We start from the raw sequence: 16763 nt of genomic DNA on the forward strand, positions 1-16763 counted from the left end.
TCATAATGGGCCCATAAATAACAATGTGACAATGACCTGATCATCTGTTTTAATGATGTTGGTTGAGGGATCGAAATTGGTCCAGGACACCGAAGAGAATGCCCCTGATCTGCTTTGAAATAGTGGCCGAGGGATCTTTTCTGCCCACCTGAGAGGGCAGACAGGGCTTCGGTTTAACATCTCATCCAAAAGACAACACCTCTGGCAGTGCAGCACTCCCTCAGTACTGCATTGGAGTGTCAGCCTGGACTTTGTGCTCAAGTGTCTGGAATGGGGACCTTCTGACTCTGAGGTGAGAGTGCGACCCACTCGAGTCATGGCTGACACACAACTAGATGACTTTAAATGGAAGTTAGGTAACTACGAGGGCAAAAGGAATAGATGGGGTTAGATGACCAAAAGGTGGGAGGAGGCTCTTGTGCAGCATAAACACCTGGGCCGATTGGCCTGTTTCTGTACTCTAAATGTTATGGAATGAAGGACCAACTTTTAGGTATCGAGTGTGGTGGGGGAGGGGAGGCTCATGGGAATTGGGGAACTGGTGCCCCGAGAGAGAAGAGCAATGTACCGAACAAAATGACTGCTTTCCCAACACCGCTCGATCTAAATGGCTTCGAGTTGTGGGGTTGCCAACTCCGGCTGGACGCATTCCTGGAGGATTTGTCACATGGCCTCCCCACCTCCGACACAAACAAACAGCCTCTTTTTCCTATTTCCAATACTTGTATAAACAATAGACAGAAGCATTCAAAGAGCATCAGAAATGGAAGCTGGAGTTGTCCATTGGCCCTCTCGAACCTGCTCCGCTATTCGACAAGATCATGGTTGATCTTCCATCTGAACTTCACTTTCCCACCCTCTCCCCACATCCCTCGATTCCCTTAGTGTCCAAAATCTACTGATCTCTGTCTTGAACAAACTCAATGACTGAGTATCCACTACCCTCCGGGGTAGAGAGTTCCAAAGATTCACAACCCTCTGTGTGAAGAAATTTCTCCTCATCTCAGTGCTAAATGGCCGACCCCCTGTCCTGAGACTATGACCCCGTGGTTCTGGACTCTCCAGCCTCGGGGAAACAGCCTCCCAGCATGGACACTGTCAAACCCACCAAGAACTTTATGTTTCACTGAGATCACCTCTCGTTCTTCTAAACTCCAGAGAGTATAAGCGCATTCTACCCAATCTCTCCTCATAGGACAACCCCCTTCGTCCCAGGAATATGGGAAGAACATAATTTGTTTTTAATATCCCAATGAGTTTCCTCCCACAAGTTGCGTGCTGCAGTGCACAGGAAATGAATTTTCAATTCCAGGAAGACTCCAGGGCAATCCCGGAGAGTTCGAACATTTAGTCCAGTCGCAGCAACTGCCTGGCACTGATTACCCACCTTATGAAAGAACTAATGACAAAATCTATTGGAGGCTGCAGCAATCATCCTTGTTTCTCCTTCTCTCCTATGCCAAATGTATTGCAAATTAATATTTGGCCGCTCCTGTCATAATATTAATTCCAGGCTAGTGTGATCCTGATGCTCTGGTTGCGTGTTTGAGGATTTGACTGATGGAAGTTCACATCCATATTTTGCAGTTGTTGTTAATATTCCCGCTGAGTTGCAAAGATGGAAAATGTTATGATTGATTGCACAAGCAGGGAAGAACAAGCAAGATGAGAAAACTGCAGACAAGGTGAATATCTTTGACTGTTCGATTAGATTCATTATTGTTAACTAGTGCCAGGTAATGGAACCATGTCCTGCTCCTGTATCAGGGTTGAAAACCACAAGGGGAGCAAGGAAAAAGGGGAATTGTGAGTAATAAAAGGGTTATATTATGAGGGCAGGTTGCACAGATGAGGTTTGTATTCCTTTGAGAATAGAAGATTAAGGGCTGATCTAATTATGGTGTTTAAGTTGATTAAAAGATTTGATAGGATAGATAGAGAGAAACTATTTCCTCTGCTGGGGGGAGTCCAGAACAAGGGGGCAGAACCTTAAAATTAGAGCCAGGTCATTCAAGGGTGATGTCAGGAAGCACTTCTTCACACAAAGGGGAGTGGAAATCTGGAACTCTCTCCCCCCAAAAAACCATTGAGGCTGGGGGATGGAGGGGGGAGGAGAGGGGGGGGATGGCGTCAACTGATAATTTAAAAACTGAGTTGATAGATTTTTGATAGTGGAGGGTATTAGGGGTTACGGAACCAAGGCCGGTAGATTGAGTTAAAATACAGATCAGGCATGATCTAACTCAATGGTGGAACAGGTCCGAGGGGCTGAATGGCCTTCTTTTGCTCCTCTGAATGGTGTGGCAGATTGATGAACAGTGTGCGGTCGCTGGAATAGACTGAGATGGGGTGGAACAGTATAACATAGTGTCACATAGTGTGAGTTGTTAAGGAGCAGCATGAAATATTGTGAACTAGCTGGGAATGCTATGGAATGATATGAGATAATACGGAAGAGAGTGAAATATTGAGGTGCAGTGTGGAATCATGTGGGACAAAGGAATATTGAAGAAAACTGTGGAATAGTGTGGAATTGCATGCAACAGTGCGGAAGAGCATGCAATACTGAATATTAGAAAATAATAGTGTGAAATAGGAAGTATTTCCAGAACAACCACATGTTCAGGAAGTGTCGTCAGTTGCAGTAGCTTGAGCTCTGGGTTTCGGAGCTTGAGAAACAGCTGGTGTCACTGTGGTGCATCCATGAGACTGCGAGTTTCGTGGAGAGCATGTTTCTGGATGTGGTCGGCCCTGCAGCTTAAGGGTTTACAGGTAGATAGGGAATGGCTGACCCTCAGGCAGTCAAGGAAGACCAGGCAGGTACTGCAGGAGTCCCCTGAGTGCATTTATCTCTCCACCCAGTTCTGAATACTGGTGACAGTGATGGTTCCTCTGGAGACTGCAGCCAGAGCCAAGTTCATCGCATCACAGCTGGCTCAGCTGTACAGTGGGGCAGAAGGAAGAATGGGAAAGCTATAGTGAAAGGGGATTCTATAGTTAGGGGAACACACAGGCATTTCTGTGGCTGCAGACATTAATCCAAGATGGTGTGTTGCCTCCCTGGCCCCAGGGTCAAGGATGTCACTGAGTGGTGGCACAGCACTCTGAGGGGGGAGGATGAATAGCCAGTGGTCATGGTCCATATTGGTACCAATGGCAAAGGTAGAAAGAGGGATGAGGTCCTGCAGGCAGATTTTAGGGAGCTAAGAAAGAAAATAAGAAGCAGGACCTCGAAGGTAGTAATCTCCGGATTCCTCCTGATTCTATGTGCTAGTGAGTATAGAAATAGGAGGTTAGAGTTGATGAATGCATGACTGGAGATAGTGCAGGAGGGAGGGCTTTAGATTCCTGGGACATTGGGACCAGTTTTGAAGGAGATGGGACCGTACAGGCCGAACCTGAACAGAGCTGGGGCCAATGTCTTTGCTGGACGGTCTGCTCGTGCCATTGAGGAGGGTTTAAACTAACCTGCCAGGGGGATGGGAACCTGGAGGTGAAACAAAGTGCACAAAGAATTAGGAGGGACATAGCACTAGAGTAAGAAATAGTAAGGTATTAAATGGGGTCAGAGTAAGAGGGAGTGCAATAAGGCCTAAATTAGCTTTACTGTGCATGTGTGTGAATGCACGGAGTGTGGTAAATAAGGCTGGTGAGCTGCAGGCGTAGATCACCACATGGGAGTATGATGTTGTGGTGATAACGGAGACCAGGCTCAAAAAAAGAGCAGGACTGGGTATTAAATATTCCTGGATACAAGGTGTTCAGGAAAGGTAGAGAAGGAAAGAAAGGAGGAGAAGTTGCAGTATTGATAAAGGATAATATTACAGTGCTGGAGGGACAGGATGTCCTAGTGGGGTCAAGGACAGAATCAATTTGGTTAGAGCTAAGAAACAAAATCATGACACTATGGCTGTATTCTATAGGCCTCCAACTAGTGGGAAAGATGAAGAGGAACAAATTTAGAAGGCAACTACAAAGAGGTACAAAAACTATAGAGTAGTTATAATGGGGGACTTTAATTATCCTAACATGGACTGGGATAGTAACAGTGTCAAGGCCAGAGAGGGGCAAGAGTTTCTAAAGTGTGTTCAGGAGAATATTCTGCATCGGTATGTTTCCGGTCCAACAAGGAAGCAGGCATTGCTGGATCTGGTTCTGGGAAATGAAGTGGGACAATGGATCAACTGTCAGTAGGGGAACATTTAGGAGACACTGACTATAGAATAAGGTTTATGGAAAAGAACAAAGAGCAATCAGGAGTAAAAATAATTAATTGGAGGGGGGCAACTTCAATAGGGCGAGAACGGATCTGGGATCATCAAAACTTCCTTGCTTTTGTACACCATGCCTCTATTTATAAAGCCCAGGATCCCATATGCTTTATTAGGACATAGGAACATCAGAACTAGGAGCAGGAGTAGGCAATTCAGCCCCTCGAGCCTGCCCCGCCATTCAATACGATCATGGCTGATCTCATCTTGGCCTCAACTCCACTTTCCTGCCCGTTCTCCATAACCCTTCAACCCATTACTAATTAAAAATCTGTCTATCTCCTCCTTAAATTTACTCTCAGTGTCCCGGCATCCACCGCACTCTGGGGTAGTGAATTCCACAGACTCACGACCCTTTGAGAGAAGTAATTTCTCCTCATCTCTGTTTTAAATCTGCTACCCCTTATCCTAAAACTATGACCTCTCATTCTAGATTGCCCCACAAGAGGAAACATCCTCTCTACGTCTACTTTGTCAATCCCCTTAATCATCTTATATACCTCAATTAGATCTCCTCTCATTCTTCTAAACTCTAGACAGTAAAGGCCTAAACTGCTCAATCTCTCTTCATAAGACAAACCCCTCATCTCTGGAATCAATCTAGTGAACCTCCTCTGAACTGCCTCCAGTGCAACTACATCCCTCAAGTAATGGGACCAAAACTGTACGCAATACTCCAGGTACAGTCTCATTAATGCCTTGTACAGTTGCAGCAACACTTCCCTACTTTTATACTCTATTCCTTTAGCAATAAATGCCAAAATTCCATTTGCCTTCCTTATTACCTGCTGTACCTGCGATACATGCACGAGGACACCCAGATCCCTCTGCACTGAAACACTCTGAAGTTTCTCTCTATTTAGATAATAATTTGCCTTTCTATTCTTCCGACCAAAATGGATAACCTCACACTTATCCACGTTAAACTCCATCTGCCAAATTTTGGCCCATTCACCTAACCTATCCATATCCATTTGTAAATTTCTTATTTGTTTATTGCAACTTACTATCCCACCTATTTTAGTGTCATCTGCAAATTTGGCTATAGTACCTTCTCTCCCTGCATCCAAGTTATTAATATAGATTGTAAATAGTTGGGGCCCTAGGACCGAACCTTGTGGCACCCCACTAGTTACATCTTGCCAACCAGAAAAGGACCCATTTTTCCCAACTCTCTGTTTACTGTTGATTAGCCAATCCTCTATCCAAGCTAATAAATTGCCCCTAACCCCATGTGATCTTACCTTTTGTATTAACCTTTTGTGCGGCACCTTATCAAATGCCTTCTGGAAGTCCAGATATACTACATCTACAGGATCCCCATTATCCACTTTGCTTGTTACAGCTTCAAAGAACTCTAGCAAATTAGTCAAACACGATTTACCCTTCATAAAACCATGCTGACTCTGATGGATTGTGTTTTGACTTTCTAAATGTCCTGTTATTACTTCCTTAATAATGGATTCCAACAATTTCCCAGCAACAGATGTTAAACTAACTGGTCTATAGTTTCCTACTTTCTGCCTCCCTCCCTTTTTGAATGAGGACGTTATATTAGCATTTTTCCAATGCACTGGAACCTTTCCCACATCCAGGGAATTTTGGAATATTATAACCAATGGATCCACTATCTCCGCTGCCACTTCCTTTAAGACCCTAGGATGTAGGCCATCAGGCCCTGGGGACTTGTCTGCCTTCAATCCCAATAGTTTGCTCAGTACTTTTTCCCTTGTGATGATGATTTTTCTAAGTTCCTCCCTTTCTCTAACCTCTGCATTTCCTGTTACGATTGGGATGGTACTAGTGTCCTCCACCATGAAAACTGAGGCAAAATACTGATTTAGTGTCTCCGCCATTTCTGTGTTCCCCTCTATTAACTCCCTAGTCTCATCCTCCAAGGGACGAACATTCACTTTAGCTACTCTCTTCCCTTTTATATACTTATACAAGCTTTTGCTATCTGTTTTTATATTTTGCGCTAGTTTTCTTTCATAATTTACCTTTGCTCTTTTTATTACTTTTTTAGTAACCCTTTGTTGATCTTTAAAAGTTTCCCAACCTTCCAGCCTGCCACTGGCCTTTGCAATATGGTATGCCTTAGTTTTTTTCTTCATGTTATCCTTAACTTCCTTGCTTAGCCATGGATGTTTTTTCCCCCTCTTACAGTCTTTCTTCCTCTCTGGAATATATTTTAGTTGGGAGGAATTGAATATCTCCTTAAAGATCTGCTACTGCTCATCAACTGTCCCACCTTTTAGTCTTCCTGCCCAGTCCACTAGGGCCAAATCTGTCCTCATGCCTATGTAATTACCTTTGTTTAACTCCAGAACGCTAGTGTGGGACTCCAGTTTCTCGTCCTCAAACTGAATTTGAAATTCTAGCAGGCTATGTTCACTCTTCCTTAGAGGATCCTTAACTATGAGATTATTAATTAATCCCACCTCATTACACAATACCAAATCTAGAATAGCCTGCTCCCAGGTTGGTTCCACAACCTATTGCTCCAAAAAACAATTTCTAATACATTCAATGAACTCTCCCTCAAGGCTACCCTTGCCAATTTGATTAATCCAGTCTATATGCATATTAAAATCACCCATGATTATTGCCATACCTTTCTTACAAGCCCCCAGTATTTCCTGGTTTATACTGTGTCCCACTGCGGAACTACTGTTTGGGGACCTATAGATTACTCCCACCAGGGACTTCTTTCCCTTGCTATTTCTTATTTCTACCCAGACTGATTCTACGTCTTGATCTCCAGTGCCTATATCATTTCTCACTACAGCACTGATCTCTTCCTTTACTAACAAAGCTACACCACCTCCTTTTCCTTCCTGCCTATCCTTCCGAAATACTGAGTACGCTTGGATATTCAATTCCCAAACCTGGTTTCCCTGCAACCACGTCTCAGTAATTGCCACTAAATCATACCCATTCGTCTCTATTTGCGCTGTTTAAGTTTGTTCTATTATCAAATTTCCCTACTCTTGTATGATTCCTTGGTGCAATATGACATTCACACATTCTGTCCCTTCCTTTTATTTTCTGGTAACAATCAGCCTCATCACTAACCGACACTCCTACCTTCTCCTTTAACTTTGACTTCCTAATTTTCCAAGCAACTGAACCCTCCCCCCACTATTTAGCTTAAAGCCCCTTATTAACCCTTTCTCGACCTGCCCTGCCACCTTCAATGATTTGTGCACATATACCCCCCAGGTCCCTCTGCTCCTGCACCCCCTTTAGAATTGTATCGATGAACCTGTATAAAACACGGGTTCAGCCTCAACTGGAGTATGTGTCCAATTCTGGGCACCACATTTTAGGAAGGATGTGAAGGCATTAGAGAGGGTACAGAAAAGATTCACAAGAATGGTTCCAGGGATGAGGAACTTCAGTTATGTGGATAGATTGGAGAAACTGGGGCTGTTCTCCTTGAAGATGAGAAAGTGGAGAGGAGATTTGCTAGAGGTGTCCAAAATCATGAGGGGTCTGGGCAGAGTAGACAGGGAGATAGCAGAAGGGTCGAGAACAAAAAGACACCGATTTAAGGTGATTGGCGAAAGAATCACAGGTGAGGAAAAACATTTTACACAGTGAGTGGTTAGGATCTGGAATGCGCTGCCTGAGAGTGTGGTGGAGGCAGATTCAATCATGGCTTTCAAAAGGGAATTGGATAATTATCTGAAGAGAAAACGTTTCCAGGGCTACGGGAAAGGTTGGAGGACTGGGACTAGGTGAGTAGCTCTTACAGAGAGCCAGCATGAACATGATGGGATGAATGGCCTCCTTCTGTGCTGTAACCATTCTCTGAATCTATGATTAGTGTTTTATGTGTGAATTAGGAGGCGTAGTGTTGTATAGCGTGAAATATTGTTTTAAAGACAATCTACATGAAGCAATCATGCAGATAAAAGTAAATATGATAGAAAGCAGTGATACCTTAATAAATTCTGAGAATAAATACTTGAATATATATATATAAAATAATAACATTACATGAAAAGAAAACATTTGCAGGGCAATGGAGAAGGAGCAGAGGGAGTGTGACAAGTCAAATAGCTCTCTCAAAGAGTCAGCACAGGCCTGATGGGCGGAATGGCCTCCTTTGTGTAACACATGGGATTTTGCTGAGTAGCTGAAGTAGCTGGTTAAATTCATTCTTTCTCTACACTCCGAAAGATAACCTTCCTTTTACTTTCTTCAGATGCTGTATTTTCTGTCTTTGCAGGTTTTTTTTTAAATCTACTCTCTCGGCTTCTGGTGCAATAAACACTTTTATTCACCTGCGAGTTTTGTCAGATCTTTATAAAATCAGTATTGCAGACTCTGCCAAAGCACATTGCCCATTCAGCCCACTCCCCGCTCCCAGGTTGCAGTGCCAGCTGTGGCTCAGTGGGGAGCACTCTCGCCTCTGAGTCAGATGGTTGTGGATTTAAGCCCCCACACCAGGCCTTGAGTATAAAATCCAGTGTGACAGTCCCAATGCAGTACTGAGGGAGTGCTGCACAATTGGAGGTGCCGTCTTTCAGATGAGACAATAAACCGAGGCCCCGTCTGCCCTCTCAGGTGGACGTAAAAGATTCCATGGCAGTATATGGAAAAAGAGCAGGGGAGTTTCTCCCTGGTGTCCTGGCCAATATTTACCCCTCAATCAGCATCAGTAAAACTGATTATCTGGTCATTACCACATTGTGGGAGCTTGCTGTGCGCAAATTGGCTGCTGCGTTTCCTACATTACAACAGTGATTACACTTCAAAAGTACTTCATCGGCTGTAAAGCACTTTGGGACGTCTGGAGATTGTGAAAGTGCTGTCGAAATTCAAGTCTTTTTTCTCAGGCTACATATTTTAAACAGTATTTTGTAATGTCTGAATAATATTAACCTTGCACAGGTGGAGAAATGCAGGGACACTGTACCCCCTTCAATCTTCCCAGTCCTGTTCTCTGCACCAAGAATCCAACATTATCCAGTCACTGCTCTCACTCAAATGCCATGTATTATATAACAGAGAAACTACCAGTGAAGGGCAATTTCTCATAATGAGAAAGCGACCATCACAGTTTCTTTCCCTCCTGCAATCTGATCAATGCTAATTTTGTCCCCTTTCAGTAAACGCCAGTAAATTGTTTTTGATTTCAGAATACACTTCAGCTGTTTGAGTGCTGAGAATTTGTCGCTGTTTTCTCCTTGTTCCCCCAAAACGTTCAATAAACAAACGAACCACGAACTCAATTTTAAAACCCTACACGAGGTTCGAATGGTTATTTTAACCTTTGTCATGTAGCAGAATTAACGCTTGTGCTTTCTTACTTTCTGGTGTCTGGTCAAAGAACAGAAAGGCTCATGTTACCTGGGATTTTTGCTTTGGAACATCTGGCTGACCCACATCCATACTTTTCCACCTGTCATTCGCCATATCCAGAGTCAACAGGGGCTGTGCTTAATTCTTCAAGAGCCTCTCGTCCGTTCTCATTCCGAGCTCAACACACATTTTCTGCTAGGGAGAAAGGGAGAGAGGTAGCGAGAGAGAGAATGAGAGAAGGATAGGGAGAGAGAAGGAGACAGAGAGACAAACAGACAAGGAAATAGAGATAGGGAGAGACAGGAATAAAGAGAGAAAGAGAGAGAGAGAGATATAGAGAAATAAAGAGGGATACAGAAAGATACAGAGATAGAGATAGAGAGAGATACAGAGAGACAGAGACAGATAGGGAGAGAATTGTTTTATCACACTCAGAGTGAGCTGTCTTCTTTCACCATGCCTTGTTGTGCAGGGTAAGTATATAGTTGAAGAGGTTTTCTTATCTGTGAGGACATGTTCTTGAGGTCAGAATGCGATTTAAAATTTCCACTTTCCTGTCTTCCGAAGCAGTTTGAGCTGTTGCAAGGTTTCAGAGCTCTACTCTCAACCTCGCAGCGTTCTGCACAAGACAAAATCTTCGCCTTCCTCTCACCGGCTCATTTGATCAGCAGGTATTAAAAAAAGGTTGCATGTGTTGGTGGGGGGGGGCGGGGGGGGGGGGGTGTGCTGGGGGGAGCTGAGACACGGTGTGATCAGCAAAGGCTCCCTGCAGAGAGACACAGCCTCCTGTGGGGAGAGAGGGAGGGAGAACTGGGAGGCAGCTTTCAGTCACTTCAGCTCCTGTCACCAGCCCCTTTTAGCTTTATGTCTGCAGGCATCTAACTGCTGCTTCCTTGCATTCCCACTACCAAAGCTCAACAGTCCAGCTCGAAACAGGTCATCGGATAATGTAAGAGCAGAGAAAAGCTGAATGAATACATAGCAGGCGAGCTTTCTATTTGTATCTTATGTAAGCAGACAGCTCGTTCCCCTGGTGCAGTCGGGCTGTGCATAAGAGCAAAGCGTTATTTGCCTGTTAATGTACTGTTAGTTGGGAATATTTAACCAAGGTAAACTCCTCGAGGTTTCAAAACCTGCCTCAGCAGAAGAGCAATGTGGCAGTATAACAGAGGCAGTACACACACACATGCACCACTCAGCAAGTGAGCACAGATTCCTGGAATCACAATGCTGGGATAAATGAAGCTGTTTGCTATATACTACCAGGCTGGAATCATTTTATTCACAGCCTGACTTTGTTTTCTTTAAATTATTCAACCTTGGGATGTGGACATCGCTGTCCATCCCTTGTAACCCAGAGAGTGTGTTGGTGGGGGTTGTTTTTGTACTGGGTTTGATACCACAGAATGGTTTGCTGGGGCATTTCAGAGGGGCATTTAAGAATCAACCATGTTGCTATGGGACTGGAGTCACATGTAGGCCAGACCAGGTAAGGACAGCTGATTTCCTTCCCTAAAGGATGTCAGTGACCCAGTTGAGTTTTTACGACAATCTGACAGCTTCATGCTCACTCTGACTGATCCCAGCTTTTAATTTCCAGCGTGGTTTGGGGCAGAGTGTGTTCTACAAGTTTTAATGGAAATATGTCCCAACAACAACTTGCATTTGTATTTAACAGTGATATTTAATAGCACCAGCCACATAAATACTGTGGCTACAAGAGCAGGTCAGAGGCTAGGAATCCTGATGCGAGTAACTCACCTCCTGACTCCCCAAAGCCTGTTCACCATCTACAAGGCACAAGTCAGGAGTGTGATGGAATACTCTCCACTTGCCTGGATGGGTGCAGCTCCAACAACACTCGAGAAGCTCAACATCATCCAGGACAAAGCAGCCCACCTGATTGGCACCCCGTCCATAAACATTCACTCCCTCCACCACCGACGCACAGTGGCAGCAGTGTGTACCATCTACAAGATGCACTGCAGCAACGCACCAAGGCTCCTTCGATAGCATCTTCCAAACCTGCGACCTCTACCACCTAGAAGGACAAGGGCAGCAAACACATGGGAACACCACCACCTGCAAGTTCCCCTCCAAGCCACACACCATCCTGACTTGGAACTATATTGACATTCCTTCACTGTGGCTGGATCAAAATCCTGGAATTCCCTTCTTAACAGCGCTGTTGGTGTACCTACCCCACATGGACTGCCAGCGGTTCAAGCAGGTGGCTCACCACCACCTTCTCAAGGGCAATTAGGGAAGGGCAATAAATGCTGGCCTGACCAGTGACGCCCACATCCAATAAATGAATAAAAATAAGTAGAACATCTCAAGGCACTTCACAGGAGCATTATCAACTGAACTCTGACATTGGGCCACTGAGTAAGGACAGACTGGGACAGGTGACCAAAAGCTTGGTCAGAAAGGTAGGTTTTACGGAGAATCTTAAAGGAGGAGAGGGAGGCAGAGAGGTTTATGGAGGGTATTCCAGAACTTAGGGCCCAGACGGCTGACGACACGGCCACCAAAGTTGGAGCAATAGAAATTGGGGATGTGTAAGAGGCCAGAATTGGAGGAGCTCAGAGATCCCGGAGGTTTGTAGGGCTGGAGGAGGATACGGGGAAAGGGAGGGGAGAGACCAGGGAGAGCTCCGAACACAAGAATAAGAATTTTAAAATCTAAGTGCCCCTCGCTCTGACCCCTGCCAGGAGAACAAGAGAGAATAGAGTTAGTTTTTTTTTCTGGCCTCAGACACGAACGGACAACATTGGCTATTGACCCGTTCCAAGGGGCTCTGTCCAACTGTTGGCTTAGAATGATCTGCTGCGCCTTTTCTGACAGAAATGTCCATGCAAACAGAGAGAGGAGGTGAGTGGGTAGTGGTGGATGCCAAAGGGGATAACCAAATAGCAAGGTGTGACATAGTGACAAAGTCTATAACATTCTCAGTCATTACCTCCGTATCAACACTGAGACGCAGTCCCAGCCCGTCTGCCATCGTTACTGTGCCAACGCCGGGCTCCACCCCTCTGGGAACACCAGGAAATCCCAGGATGATCCTATGCCGGAGGAAAACTAGGACAAAGTTACAGGATGAACTAAGTAAACTGTGCAATAAATGATCCATTCATCAAATTCCATAGAAATGTACAGCACAGAAACAGGCTATTCAGCCCATTAGGTATATACCGGAGTTTCTACTCCACACAAGCCTTCATCTAACCCTATCAACATATCCTTCTATTCCTTTCTCCCTTGTGTGCTTATTTAGCTTCCCCTTAAATGCATCTATGCGATTATGTGGTTGTCAGTTGTGTGCAAGAACTGTGAGTGAGTATTCAGAGGGTTCTGGGCAGAGTGTGTTCTTTGAAAATATTCGGAATGCTTTCAGAATCCTGGATGCATTCTCCCAGGGACTATTTACAGATTTAATTCTGAGGACAGTAAAGTATTGACTAATGTCGAAATTATACATATAAATATAGATATGAAAGTCAAATGTTCATTTTGCTGTCAGATTTATTATACCTGGAGGGCTTGTGTGTGGAGTGTTGGAATCTGAATAAAATTTTAAAATGGAACGACAGCGTTTGTGGGTTCTCACTGGTACAGAAAGAACAGTAAATATGTTTTCAGGCAAGCTGTCTCAGCTGTTGGTTTATTAGTCATTCTGTTCCAGCATGTACAATGGCAGAATATATTTAAATACATCCTCCCTCCGTCTGTCTCTGCACTACCTCCCCTTCCTCCTTGAAAACCCTTCTTAAAACCCTCTTTTGCGACCAAGCTTTGGTCACCTGCCCTAAGATCTCCTTCTTTGGCTCGGTATCTGATTATGTTTCTGTGGAGTGCCTTTGCATGGCGCTATGTAAATCATCTATGAGGGAAAGTGGAACGGAGGGATACGGGAGAATGGTGGGAAAAGGTAACGGGATTAGGAGGAGGCTCATGTGGAGAATAAGCACCAGCAGAAACTGGTTGGGCCGAATGGCCTATTTCTATGATATAGCTTTTATTTAATTGTAAGAGCCTTGAGCACGCAATCTTTTACCTCCACCCGGGAAGGCAGACGGGGCTTCGGTTTAACGTCTTCTGACAGTGCAGCACTCCCTCAGTACTGCACTGGGAGTGTCAGCCTGGATTATGGGCTCAAGTCAGTGAGCTGGAGATTGAACCCACCTTCTGCCCCAGAGATGTGAGAGCTACTCACTGAGTCACTCAGGCTCGTTGTGTAAAGCACGGGATCCTCAGACATAGGATGAGCAATGCCACAAGTGATTCACTATTCTCCTGTATCTGATGTGAATTTTGTTTCTAATAAACTTGGTTTCTGTGATTAACCTGGTGTTCAATTGACCCTATTAATTCTGTACAATTCGCTACCTTCCAATTCTGAATGGGGATCAGTTTGAAGCGAATTACAATTCAGATCAATGCATCTTTTGTTATAAACTTTGTCCCAGAGCAACTTAAACATTACTCAAAGCAAAAACATGGTGTGAAATACATTCAATGTATAAAATATTTGATTACTATCTGCCATCACTCAACATTGTACCTGCTGATAATTAGCCATTTCCTTGAGTTGTGTTGGTATCTCAGAAAGATGAACGTGTGGGATCACGCTGGTTGGTGAAAGGATCACACCTGTGCTCACACAGTGACTACTGTTTCAAGGGCCAGGAGCTGTTGACATAAGGTTCTGTTATATGGAGATGTTTCACCTCCCTGTGTGAGAAAATCATTGAAGCTGTTCGAATGTTTGTGCTTCATTTCTGAAATTAAAGTGTTCCACTGGGAGGTAAAGAACTGGCACAGCAGAGGCAATTGTTACTTAGACATCTACCTCTCCATAATCCTCATTACACCCCAAACCCCAAAGTACCATATCCCAAGCATCCCAAAGACCCCAAACATCCCAAAGACCCCAAACATTACACCCCCAAACATATCTAGGGCAGGCTCAATGATAACAAGGGACAGACCAGGCTAAAGACAGCTGCATCTTAGCGGCAGTATAATGCATTGTGGGGACAGTGTTGCATTGCTCAGAAAAAATGCAGAACATCTAACCTACTAAGAGCAACGCCACTGGAGATCTGCTTGTGTATATAACTGCTATTCAAATGCCAGTCAGAAGCTAGATAAAAGCTCAAGGTCAGCTGTGGCTCAGTGGGTAACACTCTTTACTCTGAGATAGAAGGTTGTGGATTTAAGTCCCCATTCAGACACTAGAGAACAACATCAAGGCTGACACTCCCAGTGCAGTACTGAGGGAGTGCTGCACAGTTGCAGATGCTGCCTCTTGGATGAAACGCTAAACCGAGGCCATGTCTGCCCTCTCAGGTGGATGTAAAAAATCCCAGTGGTACTATTTGGGAGAATAGCAGGGGAGTTAACCCTGGTGTCCTGGCCAATATTTATCCCTCAACCAACATCACTAAACAGATTATCTGGGCATTATCCTATTGCTGTTTGTGGGAGCTTGCTGTGCGCAAATTGGCTGCCGCATTTCCTACATTGCAACAAGTGCCTACACTTCAAAGAGTACTTCAGTGGCTGCAATGCTATTTGCAGACAGCCAGAGGTGGTGAAAGGCGCAATAGAAACGCAAGTCTTTCTTTTTCTACTTTAACTCTCTCTATTCAACTGCAACCTAAAGAGAAATACTTGTCAATAAATAAATAAATCAGATTATTTGATGCTTTCCGAAGTCAGAAACTATTCTCCACAGAACAAACTCTTGGCAAATTTTGCATGGAGCAGGAAATGCTTCAGGGGTTTTTGGGGATTGATTGGTCACAAGTCTAATTCTTAATTCTCGATTGTAGTTAACTTAAATGCCAGGTGCGCAGATGGGTTTTGGAGTTTCTTAGCCCAATAATCGACTTAACTTGTCTTAATTCCTATCCACGTGCCGTGAATTTCCATTTTATTCTTGTCCTGTGCTGTTATGCAGCTGGCACTGCTCAGTGTAAGCTCCAGGAGGGTGAGATATTTACTCCAGCAGTAAGTCCCCAGGACAGTTCAGTTTTATTATCATCGCACTGCTGTTAAGTAATGTTAGTGCTATGTTTTGTGTCACTAATGCTGGACAACAACCTTCATCTCTTATTTCCACCCATTAACTGCAAGGAAGATTTTCCTTGAGGATTTCAGTGTGGAGCAGGATAAGAGTGTCATTGTTCAGCTGCAGTCACCTCAGTCTGATGTTGCTTTTGGTTGGTTAATAAAGTCCTGAAATTCCCTCCCTAAACTTCCAGGATTATATGAAAGATAAGTTAACTCAAAAGCAGGAAGATCAGAGGTTTGTTCCCCAGTTTCCAGGTCTAGAATGCCGTATATCACGACCCGTCCCTGTGACGATTTTCAGCGAGATTTTTGGCAATGCCTCAATTTTATTCTTATCGTTGCTTTCAAATCCCTTCATGGCCTCACCCCCTCCCTATCAGCCTCCGAGATCTCTGCGCTCCTCCGGCCTCTTGCATATTCCTGATTTTCATCGCTCCACCATTGGCGTACCAGTTGCCTGGGCCCTAAACTCTGGAATTCCCTCCCTAAACTGCTCTCTCTCTCTCTCTATCTCTTTCCTCCTTTAAACTGCTACTTCAAACCAACCTCTTTGACCGAGCTCCTGTCCTAATATTTTCTTATGTGACTTGGTGTCAAATTTTGTCTCATTTACATTCCTGACACTCCTGTTGAAGTGCATTGGGGCATTTTACGATGTATAAGGCACCATATAAATATAAGTTGTTGTTGTTGATTTGATCTGATGTATTTCATATACCTGTACCTTTGGAAAAGACTGCTTTTAGCAATATTGCCTTCATTAAGGGTGTTAACCCCTAAATCTGACACAAAAACCTGTCAGTGGGCAAGACCAGAACTCGGAGCCATAAATATCAGATAGTCACTAATAAATCCAATCGGGAATTCAGGAGAAGCCTCTTTACCCAGAGAGTGGTGAGAATGTGGAACTCACTACCACAGGGAGTGGTTGAGGAAGGCTCTGCTGATCGGGTGAGATGCGGAAGGGTGGGAGGAGACTCGTGTGGAGCATAAACACCAGCACGGAGCAGTTGGGCCGAATGGCCTGTTTCTGTGCTGTGAACAATTGCACATTATTGAGAACAGAGATTTGAATGCTCGGTTTCTTTGCACATCTCCCCTTGA

Source organism: Heterodontus francisci, chromosome 32, assembly GCF_036365525.1.
Source record: "Heterodontus francisci isolate sHetFra1 chromosome 32, sHetFra1.hap1, whole genome shotgun sequence".
NCBI classification, from domain to species: domain Eukaryota; kingdom Metazoa; phylum Chordata; class Chondrichthyes; order Heterodontiformes; family Heterodontidae; genus Heterodontus; species Heterodontus francisci.